Here is an 18,333-nt window from a genome sequence, read left to right as displayed (position 1 = left end):
GGCTAAGACAAACATAAAATACCATATGGGTCTAAAATGCCTACATTTTTGTCCATCGGTCTGTTTGTGATTTTTTAACTATTTTATATCTTGGGCATTTTTAAAGATAAAAATCTCAAAATTAGTAAAGATTTGTGATTTAGAAGAGCTTAAAGAACTTCGTTCCAATACCTCAAACCGTTTCAATATGGCGGCCATTTAAAATCTGTAATTATAAATTTCATGAAAACCGTAAATTGTTTTTATGATCATAAAGATAAGAGAATTTGACTCTAAATCAAATGAGACTTTTTTGTTCAAATCCGGCTTACAAACAACCGAGCTATCATAATTGTTCTACATTCAGTTACGCATTTTAATAGGACTACCGTACCATACTGTTCTTAAGTTATAATACAATAATTTGGAAACACCCTGTACATAATGTAATACTGTATTCCTTCGTAGAATCGTACCATGACACTCAACTAAACTGTCAACTACAGTCCTGCCTGAAATTTTACAGGACAGGGTAGTCAAATCAATCTTAAATCGACGAATGAAGCGTCACATTTCTAAGTCACTTCTGCTCCAATTCTGACACCCAGCGACGGAGACACTGTTGCCTAAGCATCCGATCATTGACCAAGGGACCTTCGGATCAGTCGCGGTTGCCACAACTCCTTCGTCGGTATCTCAATCAGAGCAATTACCGGAGTCACAGGGTTCAGAGTGCTTTGAAACGTTATAGGTCCAGAAAACGGAATCTTGACCTTCGTGAGGTGAACCAGTAGTTGACCCGGTGGTGGCCAACCTTTTGGATGCGTTACAGCATAGTTTGATGAGACATTAAAGTGATCTTCTGTACATCAAAGATGAATGATAATACAGATTGTGTCTACTCTTCTGTAGTTACAGTCATCCATCTTTGGGACTACGATGCAACCCTATCTTCTGAACGCGAATCAGTTTGGATGCAGCCAAAATACGCTAGGTGGCGTCCCGATCTCAGTCATAGGTAGTACTGTAGTATCATACAGGATTTTCCTCAAAAGAACAACACTTTCTGAGTACCCCTTCCATCAAAGCCTAAGATGTTTTTGGTAAGATGTCTTTGCAATTGTAATATATATCTTGTGAAAACATCAGAGAATCTAAGTGAATATGGTACTCACCTATTAACGAACAGGTTACATATAAGGATCTGAGAAATCCAGAATCTGTTGACGGTTCTAAATTAGACTACACTACCTTTGATCATTGAAATCTAAAAAACGATCCTAGATATATAACTAATAGCTGTAACACATCCCTCATCCCATTCATTCAGTACTCATTCTCACTCATTTTTGCAATAAAATAACCGACTTTGCATGTCGGCGTCTAAAAATCTATTCCATTCCAACCACAAATATAGACCGCAATATGAAAGCCTCAGCCACATCCAATATATCAAAGAACATCACCTTAATTTATTATAACGCGATGGCACAATTGACTGAAAGAAAGCACGCGTAAAATGCCTTTCACGGTGTGTGGCAATAAACTCAATCATTAGTGGCACGCACAATCACAGAGAGAAGTTTAAAACGCCATTAGAAGAAATGGTGACCGGAATGTTCGCTTTCTACTCCGGCGTTGATAAGTAAGAATCGCAGGAGAAAGATGAAGAAAGGTCAATGAGGCTGTTGTGGTGTACGTACGCCCACGCGCGGGCACGTGCCGAGTAAGAATCATCTTACATTGGACACATATTGTGTTGGGATTTTCTCTGTGGGTCTTGAGTCAAGAATGTGCTTACCGGTGAACACTAATTCAACAACTTACTGTCTTAGCTAATCTTTGGTAACGTATCTGGCAAATTTTTTAAAGCAGGATAAAAAATGTGGATTACTTTTTATGTGAAATATAATCAATACAGTAGTTTATTTTGTTTGTACATACGATTTCACGCCTTTACCATTTTTTTTTTTTTTTTAGGAGACGGTCCAAACCATTGTCTGGTTACTGTCTAACGTAAAAACATTTTTTTCAGATAGCTTCAATAATATAGCACAATGGCAGCCTGATTTCTGCATGCCAACGTCACTAATCGGCAGAGAAGTGTCACCCGTATTCTCAAAGTTTTCTTGGTTCGAGAGTTTTCCAAACACGGGGTTCACTTCCAGCAGAGTTTTCCTTTTGAGAACTCTGCCCGTTTTCTTTATAGGCCCTTTCACCCACACCCAGTTATGTTGTGCGTTGTCGGACACGAATGTGTATTACTCCTACACATAACGACCCATTTCAAACCAATCCTTAAATTTAGTATCACCGTCTGGAGTCTAGTTCATGCCAGCCGCTCAAACGAGAATGAGGTCCTTGATGCTACGTAAAAGCACATAAGCTGGCGTTTGAGTTATAGCTGGGATCCAAAGGCTTATTATTGATCTAAGACTCTAATGATGTGTGATAAATGGAAGTTCTAAATTTTCATATGTCGGTTATTATGCTATTACACTATATATTTTAGGGATATCTTAAAATGCTATCGACACATAGGAAATTTTGAATTTGTACAGCCTACATTTATTTCTGCGTGTGTTCGTAGAAGAAATTAGCATTTTAAGCAATCTACAACTGAAGTTTAGAAAAGTAGAGGTGCGAATCATATCTTTCTTTTGTCCAAATCCACTGAGGATTTGGAAGAAATCTTACAGTAAACGCTCATGATTGGCTATGTTCGGTGTTCACATCAGATTAGGCTACAGCTAAGCGTGCACGAGATTGCTGATTTACATTAAACAAGCAAACAAGCAATGTTGTGATTCGGTATCTCCATCTCCACGCCTCACTCTTACTTCCATTAAAGTCCTTTCGTCGTGGATACTAAAGGAGAAAGGCAAATACATTACGTTTGTTTAAATCAACGTTCATAGTTGCTGGGAGAAAGTGCAAGCTTGTAGGCCTAAACTGGTATTCTTCCCTTGAGTTTCTACTGCAAACATTTTATTTTAGACTCCTTGGATCATCAAGCTGATTCATAATGTTGGGTGATAGATTAAAGAATCTTTAAACTGTGTTAAAGTTAACGTTATGGATTCGTAAGCATCTAAAGGCATACGAAGAAATTTCCTCTGCACTAAGCAACAATAAATATTACTTTAACTTCTAAGGAAATGTGAACATAAGCGTATAAAATCAGCAGATACCGACTATAATGATGGCCATGAACGGTATAAACAATCTGAAGCCTCAATGATTAATTTAGTAAACTTCTAAGTACTGCGACCACTTTGCGCTCTGCCTTGAAATTTTCGCTTGATCCTCTTCACACTATTGTAGAAATGAAGGTTCCCATTGTGAGTTTCTCTCTTAAAAGAAAACCTTCTATGGGTGCTGATAGGAAAAATAGTTCATATTAGAGAATAATATTTATCATGCTGTTTAGAAGGATTACTGTGTACACTTTTCATCACTGATTACTAAAATGAAAGTTTTTTACGACTTTTCATGCCCTGAAGGCTGACAGATTAGTTAGAAATCTTCCTACATCACTTGGTACACTATTAGGTCATCTTATTGAAGGACACTGTCTACTAAAGTTCTTTAAACTTAAGCTCAACATAACCAACAATCGACTTTAAACAAAGGAAACTTGTCATTTTAGATTAAAAGCACACACCATGCTGGATAAGAATCGTGCGACTTAAGCTTTACTTTTCAATTAGTCTCAAGGAACGAACACTGTCTAAGTAAAGTCAGTTCTTTGATGGTTAAAAATTTAGCCCAGCTGTCAACGAGCTTCGAGTTTTTAATTTTGGACCCCATAAGAGAGCTACACAATGCATCCTTCATTCATAGTAGTGTCCCCATCCTGGTCGGGAATTATGATAAATGTATTCCAAACTGAGACTCGGTCGATCTTTCCCGGCCAAATGAAAGTACAGCCCCGTCTTGTCAGAAGGAGAGCGGCCTGCAAGTGGTATAGGTCAGTTAGTACACTTGTTTGACCACTTCCACTTTTATACAGGCTGCTCCAGTATCCAGTCTCCAGTCTACTCTGTAGCTGCCGTGGCCCCGCGATGTTGGTCTTATTTTGAAACCGATACCGACTAAATTCCAACGATCGTTGTTGTGAAGCTCTTTACAGCAAAGCGATTCTCGTATATCTTGGTGATAGAACTATTTCTACCCTTTTCAACCATAAGGTGTCTTCTTCGGTCGCACCCGGTAGCCAAGATATATAATATAATAAACCCACTCCGCCAGTGCATCAATACGGCTATCTCTTAAAGATCGAGATTGAACATCAAATAACGTTAGGCCATTTTTTTTTTGTACTTCTTTGCCTAGATTCTTGTAGTCCAAGATACAAGAATTGTTTTGCGCTCTAGAGGAAGAGATACTTAAATCATTTTATTATATTTCGTCAAAATGGTTTCGAGATGACATGAACATTGTGTGTGTTCTTAGCATAGGTTGCATTAGCAATTTAAATTTGTGTGTTTTTGATCGATTAGGCCTACAATAAGTAATCCCAATCGGGTGTGGTTTTGCCACACTGAACGTCGGGCTGGCATCAAAAAAGTATCTCAGTCAGCCGCCTAGTAAATAAAATAACCAAATACTAAAAGGACCAGTAAACCTCTTTCATCCCAAGTTAGAGTAAACCCTAAGTAATCATAAATAAATAACATACAGGGTGTCCCGGAACTCTCTACCAATATTTTAGGGCATTGCTCCTGGGTAAGAAACATAACTAAATATCATATTTAAACTGTCCGGAAGTCCTTAGTTACTCACACAGCCGCCATTTTGTTTTTTCAGTTATTATTTTTTTTTCTAAAGAATGGTTAAACATACGAAATGGAAACTTTGCACAAACATTTATAACAACTAGACAAAGCTACCAAAAAATTATCACCATTTTTCAAATTCATATAATAAAATGGCGGCCATTTATAATTTTTTTAAATCAATGGTTTTTGAGTTATTTAAGAAAGAAAATTTAAAATGGCCGCCATTTTGTTTTATGAATTTTAAAAATCTTCATAATTTTTTTGTAATTTTGTCTAGTTGTCATAAATGTTTGTGCAAAGTTTCAATTTCGTATGTTTAACCATTCTTTAGAAAAAAATAATAACTGAAAAAAACAAAATGTCGGCTGTGTGAGTAACTAAGGATTTCCGGACAATTTAAATATGATATTTAGGTACGTTTCTTACCCAGGATCAATGCCCTAAAATATTGGTAGAGAGTTCCGGGACACCCTGTATACGTATTTATGAATAAAACCCAATGGTAGAAGACGAAAATACAGCTATATTCTCGGTGGGGTATGTAATGAGGTTTTGCCTAACATTTGTGCTACAGTATTCACTATTTATACCACCTACTTCTACAAATAAATCAGTATGACATGCGTGCTGTATGACAGCACGCATTAAGTGTCACATAGTTTAAGACTCAGCTCAACATAAAAACCCATTTAAAATTGCAAAAACTATATCAATATTGCACAATATAACTACATGAAAGAATAAGGATCATTAGTAAGATCGATTCACTGTTAGATCTCCAGACACAATGACAAATCGTTAATGTATTGAAACAGTTTTGAAATAGACTATATTGAATTATCAACATTTTTCCGCGCCCTTTCATATTTTATCGCACAGTATATCTCTGATAATGACATATAACTTACACCTAATGGAAAGTGCTATTATTTACATTACAATGTGTGTTTTGTCCGCAGATACGGGTCATTTCGAACGCCAGCGCCGGGCGACACGCCCCCTTTCACTAAGGTAACTTGTGAAATTTACCCTCCTTTTTGCGAAATCTACCCTCCAATTTACCCAACTTACCCTTCTTACCCAACATACAAAGTCGCTTGTTTACCAAGATCCACGGATAAACATACCTCCAGGCAGGGGTTTTACGTTTGGTTAATGTTTACTGTTGTTAAGAAAGTTATATGAATCATCGTACTATTTTGGTTAAAGTTTCGTCTTTCAGATGTTAAAAGTTCAAATTATACATTTTAAACAAGTTATTCTGAATGTGTTAAATCGTTAAGTGAAGGTTAGATTCGGCTTTGCTCCGAAAGGCTGAGTATTTCGGAGCAGAGCCTGGCAGTGAATATTCTTTCGGGACTCGGGAGTGCCTTTAGGAACAAAACCGCGCACCAGATGGGATTGATTACATCTACGTGTACTCGTTTTAAAACTATATTTTGTTTGTAATACATAAATTGTTTCATCAATCATTATATCTCTGATGGGAATGGTTTATATTTTAAAAATGTTTGAAATCATGAGTTATTCCCAGTTTTATATTAAGTCTCAAAATAAAAAGAAAGTAGTAGTAAAAATCCTTTATTTTATTTGATCGGTTAGCTTTTAATTAATATTAAAATGTCCCTTTGAAAACAATGTGTTTTTGTATGTTTTTGAAAACAATTCAGCCCTAAGCTATTGTGTAATTTGGCAGAAACATTGCGCATCCTTTTTATGCGCTCTTAAATTAGATAAAACTTTTAACCCAACAAAATTATTTGTTGTTGGAATCTGTTTGTATAGTAAGAAAATAAAGGAAATATATTTGGAAAACTAATTTTATATTTAATTGCAACTATTGCAAAAATGTGTTTAAAGCGAATCAGATCTTTGTTAACAATAATTTCTCAATCAAGGGGGCGTCATCTGGCTTAAAGTAGCTCATTATTCAACAAACTCACAAGCGTTTGTTCCAAACAGCGAGCTTGAACTTGTCATATGATAACAACCCATTATTCATGCGGGTGCAAAACTTTTGTAAAATGAACTTATGTTGACTCCGCATAACATTCTATAATTACTGGGAAACCGTTTACGCTTTCAAACTGATGTAAAGTTAAGCTTGATGTAAAATTAAGTTGATAACACAATTACGTAGATCGGAGCGTGTGAAATAAAATTGAACGTTAAGTTTTTCTCCATTTTAGTTTGTTTTCGATAAAGGGTAGGGCACGGCAAGTCTTCCACTTGGCCAGAAATTGCGGGTTTAAGTCCCGCCAAAAACAATGTTTTTAACTTCGTCAAAATGCAGTTACTCGGTGTTTCGAGCCGGCTTGTAATTCCAATTTTGAAAATCTTGGTCTCTGTACGGAGAACTGTCTCCATAATGAAGATCTCTTGAAGTTCTTGATAGTAAAACCCCCCTTAGACAATGTTTGTGTTTAAATCTAGTTTAAAGGGGTTTTGTGTATAGCCACTGTATCCATCTTTTATCTTTACATATCAAGGTGGTAGACATATCCAGGAACTATTTTACACATCATTTCTCGTTAAAAGTAGAAGGTCACGGCTAAATCCATTGGTTATCAGTTGTATGAACACGGCCCCCAAGGAAAACGAAGAACCCGCTCTACGTCTGGATCAGCTTTGCCAATAGACTAGACAAAAATGCAACAACTACTTTAGTTTCAGTCAACTATTAGATTCATTTAAATGGTGTGACAAAGAAGATAATGTGCGCCACGCAATACTCACCACTTTAACACGACTACTGGACAATAGTGTTTCTACTGCCCCAGTTGTATAGCACAGTGTGGCTAACACAATGGATATAAAGTCTGTAGTCTACTTCTACTATAATGAGTGAACGGAACGCTACTGCGCCAAGGCAACGTGCAAAGTGTCGCAAGCCTGTCCAACAGCCTGTGTTTTACTGTTGCTCTCCTTATAGGGTTAAAAACTCTTACTGGACGGGAAAATCTGGTTTTGGATGGGCTGATTATAAAAACACGCATCAATCCATTAAATTCGATCAGGAAAGTTTTGTTCCTAGGATTATTGAAGCTTTCAGTGACATAACCATATTGACTCGACAAAACGATTGAAAATCTGTGCTTCCTTCTTTTGTCAACTGTTCTATGAAATGGCGACCATACAAAGTAGGTATTTTAAGCCAAGTATGAATGGAGATGAGTGTAGGATGAGTGGCGCAATCTTGTAGTCTTGTTAGTGACTAAGGCCGATATTCCTTAGACACAGCTGCTAATTAATAGCCCATACAGCTAATGGCAACTAAGGGACCTGCAGTTTATAGTGGAATCCGAACCACATTTTTGCCTTGGTATTTACGAATTGGTCTAATTATCAGGATAGTACTGCGGATAGTCGTAGTACTCACTAGTGCGGACGTTAATCCACACCAGAGAGTACAGTGCATGCCTGTAAATATCCACAATTCGTGACCTCCTAGTAGCTGGATTACAGGACGACGCCACCCGTCAACTTTCAGCTCCCTAAAACTGCTCTAGAGATAAGCTGCCTTCGTTCTTTGCAAACAGTATTTTACATTAATAGAGAGAGGTACAACACAACTCCCAAGTCAGGCGAATACTCATCAGCTGTTTTTAAGTATAAAAAAATCACCTCCTGCTTCCTTTACATTAATCCTCAATCGTCGAATTTGTCCGTGTAAATTGAAGCAGTGTTTCGAGTAGTCGATGAAATCGATTTGAACATTCGTAAATTTTTTGGAGATTGATCCATAATTTCACGTCGAAAGTGGTTATTTCGTTGCCAACTGAGATTCACGAAAACGATCGAATACCAATCGAAAATTTGGATCGGGGAAAAGGCCACATATTGCTTTCCCTTTCACTAATTTCAGTTTCGTGTTGGTTAAAGGGTATCACAAGATTTCTTTTGACGTCGACTTTCCCGCTAAGGGGTTTTTTGTGTTCAAATTAAAGCTGCAGTTTTAAAAGGTTATATCTATTAATTTATCTTTACGAAAAATCGCTGTGATCATTTTTCCACAAGCGTAACTTTATTTCTGTTGACAATGTAATGTTAACTGTTAGTTGTTTTATAGATAACGTACTCTATAAGCAGGTAATTTTTTAGAATTTTCACTGTATATACTTGTGTTATTTATTTATTTGTTACATTTTTAATTATCGATGAAATTGTAAATATTTATGTAACATTTTTATGGAAAATTAACCATTCATTTATTCATTCATTCATATCCAAAGTTGGATAACATAGTTGGTAACTATTTTCTCAGTAATGCTTCTATAGTAATCATGCAAAGTAGTTTTCGATATATACCGCGATAATATGTCTACCAGGCTTTAAATAACCCCGCCGCATGATTTGATTTTCAATTAACTCTATTAAACAACATTAGGTTTAACGAGTACCTAGGTTTGCTGGGAGGGTAATAATGTGTATATAAAAGTAGAATAAATTGCTATTTGCTACACAGCTTCGGCTACGAGTATCGGACAAAATCATAAAGATTTCAACCATATACCACGAAAATTTTTAAGCGTGTGTTACGTAAATATTTATAATATTGATTTGCGTCCACGATAAAATTATACTTTCCAAACTTGGTCTTCAGGAGATTACCTCGTCGTTTGATTTTTTTATAGTCTACACCTGTGAAAATTTTCAAGCAGGTACACAAACCTTTTTGGGGAAGCGGTCCAAACCCATACGAAACTTTTGGAGCTTCAATTTAAGTGCAGTTCTTATTCCGATGAGTTCTACTTTGCCTTGCAGATTTGCAGCAAACGATCTAAACCGTCGGCCAATATTTTTGCCAACCTAACCACGCTTCATCTCTTGAAGACTCAAATGAAAGAGGATTTTGCTGTTACGAACAGAAATATCAATCAGAACGTCAATCAGTTTCAAATATCAACGTTGAAGAGCCATCACAATAATTAATTTCCAGTCATCTTTTCCTCTGGACGTTTAGAAACTCAAAATGCTGGTAGACGTCTGCAGGTGGATGACTTTCTATTTCTCCCCAGCCTCCGGCAGAACCTGTACCTCGGAGGTCATCCCCGGGGACTCGCGACCTTGACTCTGGATCACTCCCACTTTCTCTCACTCTCTCTATTAGTCCTGACCTTCGCGTCTACTCCCGACTCCCGAACACTTTCCTATGTCGCGACCGGCTGTGAGGTAAACACTTAAACAGTTGTCTGCTAATGAATCCTGCTAACCTGGGTGTGTTTAGCTTTCTAAACTTATTGGTTGCTTCGACTTTTAAAAATGTATTTGATTTTGAGTTAGGATTCGAATCTAGAACTGGCCACCCTTGATTGGGCTTAAATGATCCTGTCCAAAGAAACAGCTGTTAGACACTAGCAATGCTACACACATGTTCTAATTCCATTCTACACTCACCTATCAATCACTCAGTCAATCAACATAAAATATGGTACACAACGGCCGTGGTTTATGCATAGGGAAAGTAAAGATTTAAGATGCTGGCTGCAAGTACTTGACAAAATTGTTTACCTTGTATATACTAGAGATACTATGCTTATGCTTAAGTACGACATCTAATCAGAAAAGTTGCAAAATATTTAATTTTGTTATTTAAATGTTAAATTGATTCTGTTGGGATTGCATCACTGTTTTTCATTGGTAAAGAAAACAACAAGATTGGTCTTATTTCAACAACCTAAAAGTTAGTGAAAAAAATTTGCCATTTAACTGCTTCAGAATGAGTGTTATTTTCCAATAAAAAGATAACAGAATTAGAAAATTTTCTATAAATTCACTCTGCATAGTTACAAAGAGTACTTCCAATTGAAGAATAGAAGAATGGCAAACACCTCAAATTACCCATACAACTTTTACTACGTTATAGTGCATGTGAATTACCTACTCTTTGATTCATTTTCTCCCTTCTAAACTTGGAGAATTCTGTCCAAATGAACAAACGAAAGTACAGACAGAGACCAGGAAACGATCAGACGTTGAATGGTTGAAAGTAGAGCATGACTGGACAGCGGTGAACGTGAGGCAATAATGAGATACTGTTACTTTTGCCGCCAAATCTCTTGACGCGTGCACGCTCGCACAGTTTGGCGGGTCTGTAACAAGTGTGTGACGTCTACTTGAGATCGTGAGGGCTATAAGTTCAGGTTGGCCACGAAAATAAAAACTTTTTCTAAAATGTATTCTTGTCGTCAATTGTTTACGTTTTGGGCAATGTTTAGTTAAATAGTTATTTAAATCGGTGAGCATAATCGTAGACATTAGTTAGAGTTTTGAGACTATCACTCATAAAAAAATATATGTACAGTTTAAACGGGATGTAAAGTGTTAACCACATCGTACGTTGTGATTTGTAGCAGAACATCATATTATGATGACCAACTAGCAATAAGATATTCACAATAAGCGACAATAACAATGTTTTAAGTATTATACAACAGAAATTGCTCTATTCCAGAGATAAATACTCAAAACGTTTACATAGACCTGGTGTGTTATTTTTTAATCAATGCCACTATAAAGGAATATACTATTAAATTAAATCATTCCCATATGTATTTTCCTATACCTACTCTGTTCACAAAATGTAGGTGGAGGGGAACTTCCAACCCATATATCTTTTTGTGCATAATGTATGTTACTTAATCAACTTTTTAGCTCCTATTTTAAAGGTAAGGGAAGGGTCAAGTGGGGATAGATTTTTTCCCCTAAAACCACCTAAATTGTTGTGTTGTTGGAGTATAGTCATCATTGACACAGCTTTAGCCTTACACATTGCCAAAATAGAGATGCGAAGCACTTCAGACAGATTATAACTTACCAATGAACTCTTACCATACAACATCCGCGCTACAATTTTTCGTAAAGTTAAACAAGAATATAAAAAATGTACCGGAAAACCCGTTAAATCTTACGTGGTTATTAACGATATTTTGCTATAGAGCCTGTGATAGAAGTGAAAGTGCAAAAACTGTGCTGCAGTTGTCGTTTTATTGTGTTGTGTAACCGTAAAACAGATTTGCGGAGGTGAAATACAGTTCATGACTTCGATAAAATCCAACCGGTGACCTGTACATTAAACGGTACGACACTGTTTCTGCTTTGTTTGAACACATACATGTTCGACGCCAGATAATTGTCGTAAAAACCGACCCTTATACACACACACACACACACACACACACGTTCAAATATGTCAATAACCTATGTTTAGCTTGTTGCGTAACATAACTGTACTGGAGAAACTGTTTATAGATTACGAAACCGACTGTCAACCAGGTTAGGTAATTATATTGAATCGACTTGTGCAATTAAAGTAATTTATGTTGCAAGTATGTCACTCACTGGATCGGTTAGTGTTTTTGTTGTATTTTAGCTGAAGGTAAAAATAAAAGTACTATCTATTTTGGTGTCCATAGTTAGAAATTTAGTAAATTAATTTGATTTACTAACATGAAATAATATTGTATAACTATCTACAACCGTGAAATAGTTATTTATTTGTATAACTAGTGTGCGAAGTGGCACTTTGCGCTCGCGTTACACATTATATTTTACCTACAGTTACTATTAAGCATATCGATATATATAATACGTGAAGCAGTTTTTTGTTAACGCAACTCCTCCCTTATTTGTGGACCGATTTCAACGTTTAAGGTGTCAACAGATTCGTCTCAATATGTAGTTTTGCAATAAGGTTTTAGAATTTTAAAACTCTTACTCTTAAGGGCGTGCGACCCTCTCAAAGGTCGGGTTTTCCCCATAAGAAATACATAGAACAATTTTAAAAACAAAAACAGCTGTTTATAAAAAGAAAATGCATTAGCTTTTTGGGAGTAAATATTAATGTTTGTAATATTGAGTAGGTTAAGATCAAGTTAAACAGTTAATCAGTTTTGTTGGAAGAACAGAAATGTCTTAAGTTCATAGAAGAAATTTTGAAAACGGGAGGAGGAGACAATTAATAATAAAATATCTTAACTTATGTGTGGAGAGTAGAAAAAGAGAGGCCTGGTCTAACAGATACCCATCCAGATATACATTCACTTAGTGAGATGTAGTAATAGAGATCAATGAGTGAGATGAATAATATTTGCCACTTCTGCTATGCAACTTACTTTGGAAGTGAAAAATATATACTGTACGAAGCACATAGTGTTGTCACGTGTTAAATTAAATTGCCTAATGTCAGATCAAATAAATGCATGCAAGAAATGTTTACTTCTGACCCTGCCAGATCGTGATACTGTATTTCAAAACATTTACTAGAAACTATAATAATGCCTTGACTATAAGTTCAAGTAGTAAGATTATACCAAATCATGGTGGACCTTTTGCTTTTATTGTAAACTGTTGTATTACTTGCTCTATTCCAATTGAGAAAAAAAGGAAATGGATTGTTTACTTCTAACTTCTAGGTTTTATGTTGGCAGTTCCTCGGACAAAGTTTTTGACTGAATTCACCAACACAATCCAGACATTTTAAGTCAAAAATAAGACGTTTCAAAAACTCATTTGCTATTGAAAGTTTTAGTGGCAATATTAGACAAAACATAAGTGAAGGAATCAGTGTTTTATGATGTATTCGGTGTTTATGTATAGTTACGGTCAAGTTTATTTTTCTGATTCAGGAAAGGAAAATAATATACGCTGTTCAAAAAGAGAAAATGTAAATTTCTATCCAAATCTTATAGCTACAAGAGTTATTCAACCTATTTTGACAAACGAATCCATACTTTCAAAACTTTGGGACGGAAGAGAAACTCTACTAAACAACGTGAGGCGTGAGACTGACAGACAACACGTTAAAATACGTTAGGTGACCAACTTCCAATGGTGTTGCTGATTTAGCATAATTCAAAGCAGATTATGGCTGTCCAATTGGTAGCCAAGAGTTTGTGGGTAAAAATGGAACATATGAAATGGTTGATATCGCCCCACTTTTCAGGACTCTCTACGAAGAAAATTCATTTGATTAGAGGGATGCCTCAAATCAAAGAAATAAAATTACCCAACTTAAATTACTTAACACAGGTTATCAGTAAGGCAACCGTTTTCTTCAATTCTCAATGCTGGAAAAACTTTGTTGTAACATGTTAACTCAAACAACTCTAAGTTGTAACTAGAATTACTCGAATTTTAGCATAACGTTTTCCTCGGCGTTATGTTTCATACTATGCTGCTCATTGAGCCGCACGGGTTCTCTAGTAAATAATATTGTCTTTCAAACACTATACAACACGTATAGGTTAGGTTTTAGGTTAGGTTAAATCCAAGCGTTGAATGGGGAAAGCTGCACCAGCTGATCATAGTCGTTGTATCCAATAGTCAATGGTCGTAGTATCTGTATTTGCCCAATTATTTCCAAGCGTACACGTAAGGTAAACGCACCAGTAGCTGACAGTATAAGAAACTATACGCACTTAATAATCCGTGGTTTTGAATAAATAGGAACTAAAGAGATATTACGGATTTTATGTGATTCTAAATTTAGTGTAGTTTTCAAATTTGTCATACAAAAAGGGTTTTTTAAATATATTTTATAACATTTTTAAACTTAATTCAACCTTTGTACGTGTTCCAGTGGCTGACAGTGAAAAAAGTGCTTGTACCAGTAGCTGACAGTCAGTTGTCCCAGAAGCTGACACTGCAACTTAAATGTATTAGCTGCTAAACCTAAAGGTTTTATAATTTATAAGACGAATAAAATCTAACTTAATAATTAAATTATAAAATCACATAAAACGTTATTAAGAAAATTTATTTTACATATTTTAAAATAAATAATATTTACATTAAAATATATATACAGGGTGACAAAAAAGTCTGGAAACGGCTTGATATCTTTTTAACTAAATTCGTTTGAAAATTCAAACTTTTCACATCAACTTATATGTATGATAACTACTTTTTGCAAGCATTACCATTTTTTGACCTCTACCAGGGGACGACCCATGAGGAGTAGGTACATAATCTTTGATGTAAGCATAGGTTGATATGCACATCATTTTAAAGGTCTGGTCCAGTGGAGTTCATTGCCGGAAACCGCGTCAAAAAAGGTTCATCCGTTACAAAATGGCGGCTGTCCAAAGTTCTTGCGGAATATACCTACAGAGGCCTTAGTATTGGTAAATACTCATATTCAACATTAGCCGGGAAATCTGAAACTCGGTAAAATTTGTTTTGAAGATTTTATAATATTAATCTATGAGCTAGTTGACTTAAAAATACAGTTTCAGCTCTCAAGCTAATGTTTAATACGAGTATTTACGAATACTAAGGCCTGTGCGGGTATATTCCACAAGAACTTTGGACAGCCGCCATTTTGTAACGGATGAACCTTTTTTGACGCAGTTTCTGGCAATGAACTCCACTTGACCAGACCTTTAAAATGATGTGCATATCAACATATGCTTACATTAAAGATTATGTACCTACTCCTCGTGGGCCGTCCCCTGGTAGAGGTAAAAAAATGATAATGCTTGGAAAAAGTAGTTTTCATACATGTAAGTTGATGTGAAAGGTTTGAATTTTCTAACGGATTTATTTAAAAAGATATTAAACCGTTTCCAGACTTGTTTGTCACCCTGTATATATTTTATATATATTTTAAAAAAATATACATTTTTTAAGATAATTTGGCTTATAAATTAAAAAATTAAAATCATTTTATAAAAATGTGAGATCACATAAATTATAAATAGCATGCAAATTTCGTTGGGTGAAACCAATTTAATATTGTGCAAGTAGCAAATATCCCCTGTCAGCTATTGGAACTTGTATGGATTTTGTGTACCAATGCCTGACATTGATATAATTTTAAATCCAAAACCCCTAACGCCCCAATTTTTTCATGAAATTGTCAACAAAGGTATAATTGATCAAAATAATGAGCCTAATCATTAATACTATTTAAGAAATTTAGCGAAATGACAAAAAACCAAACTAACTTTCTTAACAATTTCATTAAGGGAATCGACTAAATGTGATGTGTACGGACAGGGTCGCTTTCAAACCACCACCATTTCGCAAGTATGGGCTAAATTTAACTGATTTTTTTGTAAACAAATCAAGAATAAACATATGTTCTTCTAACAATGCAATCATGTGTAAATATTTTTAAGAGACCACATTATAATGTAAAGAAACTCAAACTGTCAGCTACTGGAGCACTGTCAGCTACTGGTACATTTACCTTATTACGTGCCTAATAAAATCACAATGTTTTGTGTTGTTTGTGCTTATCAGGCTACTAGAGTGCGGCAAAAATCGGCGCGGGAAAAATAAGTAAATTCAGCAATTAGCTTACTTACTGTAAGTTAACTGTAGGAAAACATTATTGTATGCAAAGAATAGATAGTATAACAATAAAAATTTTATAAATGTATTATGTGTGTATTTTGACGTAAATTTAATTCGCCTACCAACATTTTACCACTTCAACAAGTTTTGTTTTGACCACCCAATTTCACAAAGACGTATATTAATGTTAAGGTCATATAAAAGGTAGAAGTAACCGCGTCTTTCAACTGTTTACACCAATCTAAAACCCATTTTCGTTATACTACGTATACGGATACTTCAGATTAAATACTAATATTGTCACATGATAGGATTTGAACAAGTGTAATCGTTTAATTAAATTGTAGCCAGCAAAATCTGCCACTATATTTTTATGGTGGATTCTCATTAAACGACGTTGTAGGCCTATAAAACCGAATCACCGTTTTGCTGTGTAGAATCGTGTACCACTAGTTGGTTTTATACGCATTTGTTCCACGTTTATATTCCTAATTCAAGTTTGTAACTGCCTACATAACGTCGAAATGAGTTTTAATATCTCTGATTTATGACTTGATTAATTCAATTCAAAATCCAAGCATTTTATTAGATGAATAAAGTTAATTATCTTTATCGTGTCCACAAATTTTTCGTGTAGCGTAGGTACATAATACAAATATAATATTACTACATTGAATTAGGTTATTGTAATGTTACATTTATTAGAGAAATGTTCGATTAATTGTGAATCGTATAAACTATATAGGCTACCTTTTGTATTGATTTTTATCGAATTTCTTAATTAAGTAGACATCAGAATTAGGAGGACACAGATTGTTTCAAACAAATTTAACGGGCCTCCTAAATAAGCCACTAAGTTAAATTACAAAGTGACCGAAATATTTTAGTAAGTTTTTAGAAATTAATTTTAGAAATACTCAAAAGAGTACGTTATCTTGAAATACATACTTTTAGCCTGAAGACTGAATTGTAGTTTGTATTGTTAAAACTGCCCCACATTCAACAATTCGTTCCAATGAGGTAAAAACATAACATAATGCCATATTTGTCTATGGTATTGTTAAAAAAACATTGTAACATCACGCTTGCATTGATTGGGTTACGCCATTTCATATAAAGTAAAGAAAGCATTAAAGGTTTCAAACTGTAAATTTATGAATAAGTAGAGGCAGGGTTGGTCTAAAATCCCATTCATCACAAAAAATGCCGTTTCCCATGTGATAATGAAATCACCCAGTGGTTCAAAACCCACTTGCCCACTCAAGGTATTCTTATTCAAATAAAAAAGATGTTTCTCTCATTTTGGGACAATTTTTCTACCGAGAACTACGGTACATCTCAAATCGAGGAAAAAGACATAAACTTTCAAATCCAGTAGAATCCAATTAGTATTCCAGACCGCTGTATTATTACGGCAATTACTTATAAATTTCAACTGCTTAAACAGTGCGTGATCATGTGATTAATTAAGTCTGCGGTTCCGTTCGACTTCGATAATCGTGACAGCGAAACTCGCATTTCTCGACGACTCCTCATCTACAGAGGAATAATTCGCTAATTTAGAGGTAGAATTAATTGTTATCATCGAGCTTTCTCGCTGGCAAACTGGGCTTGTAACCCAGAAACGCGCGGGAGAACGAACCCCGCCCACGGCGCATAATGAGGACCGGCGCACGTTTCCGAAACGGCGACGAATATTGGAATTGGGGTGAATTTTGATTGGATCTTCGGGAATTCATTTCTCTTGTGATATTTACTTCTTCTTTGGATTCCAAGGGATTTATGGACAAGTAGAACGGTGTTGAGGAAATGTTAACCAATTTTGTACTAGTCCGTATTTTGATACTTTTTACCAAGAGATTCGGGAAAAAGTTCAGCCATTTACTAGTCCGATAATTAATTATTGGAATTCGTAACACGGTAACCAGGACTCATAAGTTAAGCTCTAGGTCCACTTAGGGGGAAAGGAATACATACCTTAGATGAGGAAAATATTCACTACTTAAGAACTCTTCCCAGTTTCCTGAAGATGTGCAGAATCCCTTTATAAATTAAAATAGGCTCAAAAATAAGCACAAAATGGACTGAACATTAAAAAAAGTAACATGGGTGTTGTGGGTTGCCATACTGGTGACGAAATAACAACAAAATATAAACAGAAAATCAAAACAGATGAAAGAAATTCCAATCACATGTTTTATTTACAGCGTAGGGTGGATATTCATTAAAATAAGCAGTAGGCCTACGGTACATTTGAGATTATTATTGCTTCCCA

General features: G+C 35.4%; 1 protein-coding gene across 2 annotated transcripts in view; it reads left to right on the top strand.

The window, feature by feature from the left end:
- The window catches only part of LOC128996324 (uncharacterized), a 42,161-nt gene that overhangs the window by 12,878 nt on the left and 10,950 nt on the right, over positions 1-18,333 (top strand). The window contains exon 3 of one of the 2 annotated variants that reach the window (XM_054421576.1): positions 5,720-5,771. The exons of the other annotated variant lie outside the window; for it this stretch is intronic. The gene's annotated coding sequence lies outside the window, so the exon portion shown is untranslated. The remainder of the gene's footprint in view (positions 1-5,719; positions 5,772-18,333) is intronic. 2 annotated transcript variants of the gene reach the window in all.

This window comes from Macrosteles quadrilineatus, unplaced genomic scaffold (genome assembly GCF_028750875.1).
Source record: "Macrosteles quadrilineatus isolate MER2022 unplaced genomic scaffold, UCM_ALF_1.0 Scaffold_6__1_contigs__length_79288215, whole genome shotgun sequence".
Classification (NCBI taxonomy): Eukaryota; Metazoa; Arthropoda; class Insecta; order Hemiptera; family Cicadellidae; genus Macrosteles; species Macrosteles quadrilineatus.
This window is presented reverse-complemented; position numbering and strand designations above follow the sequence as displayed.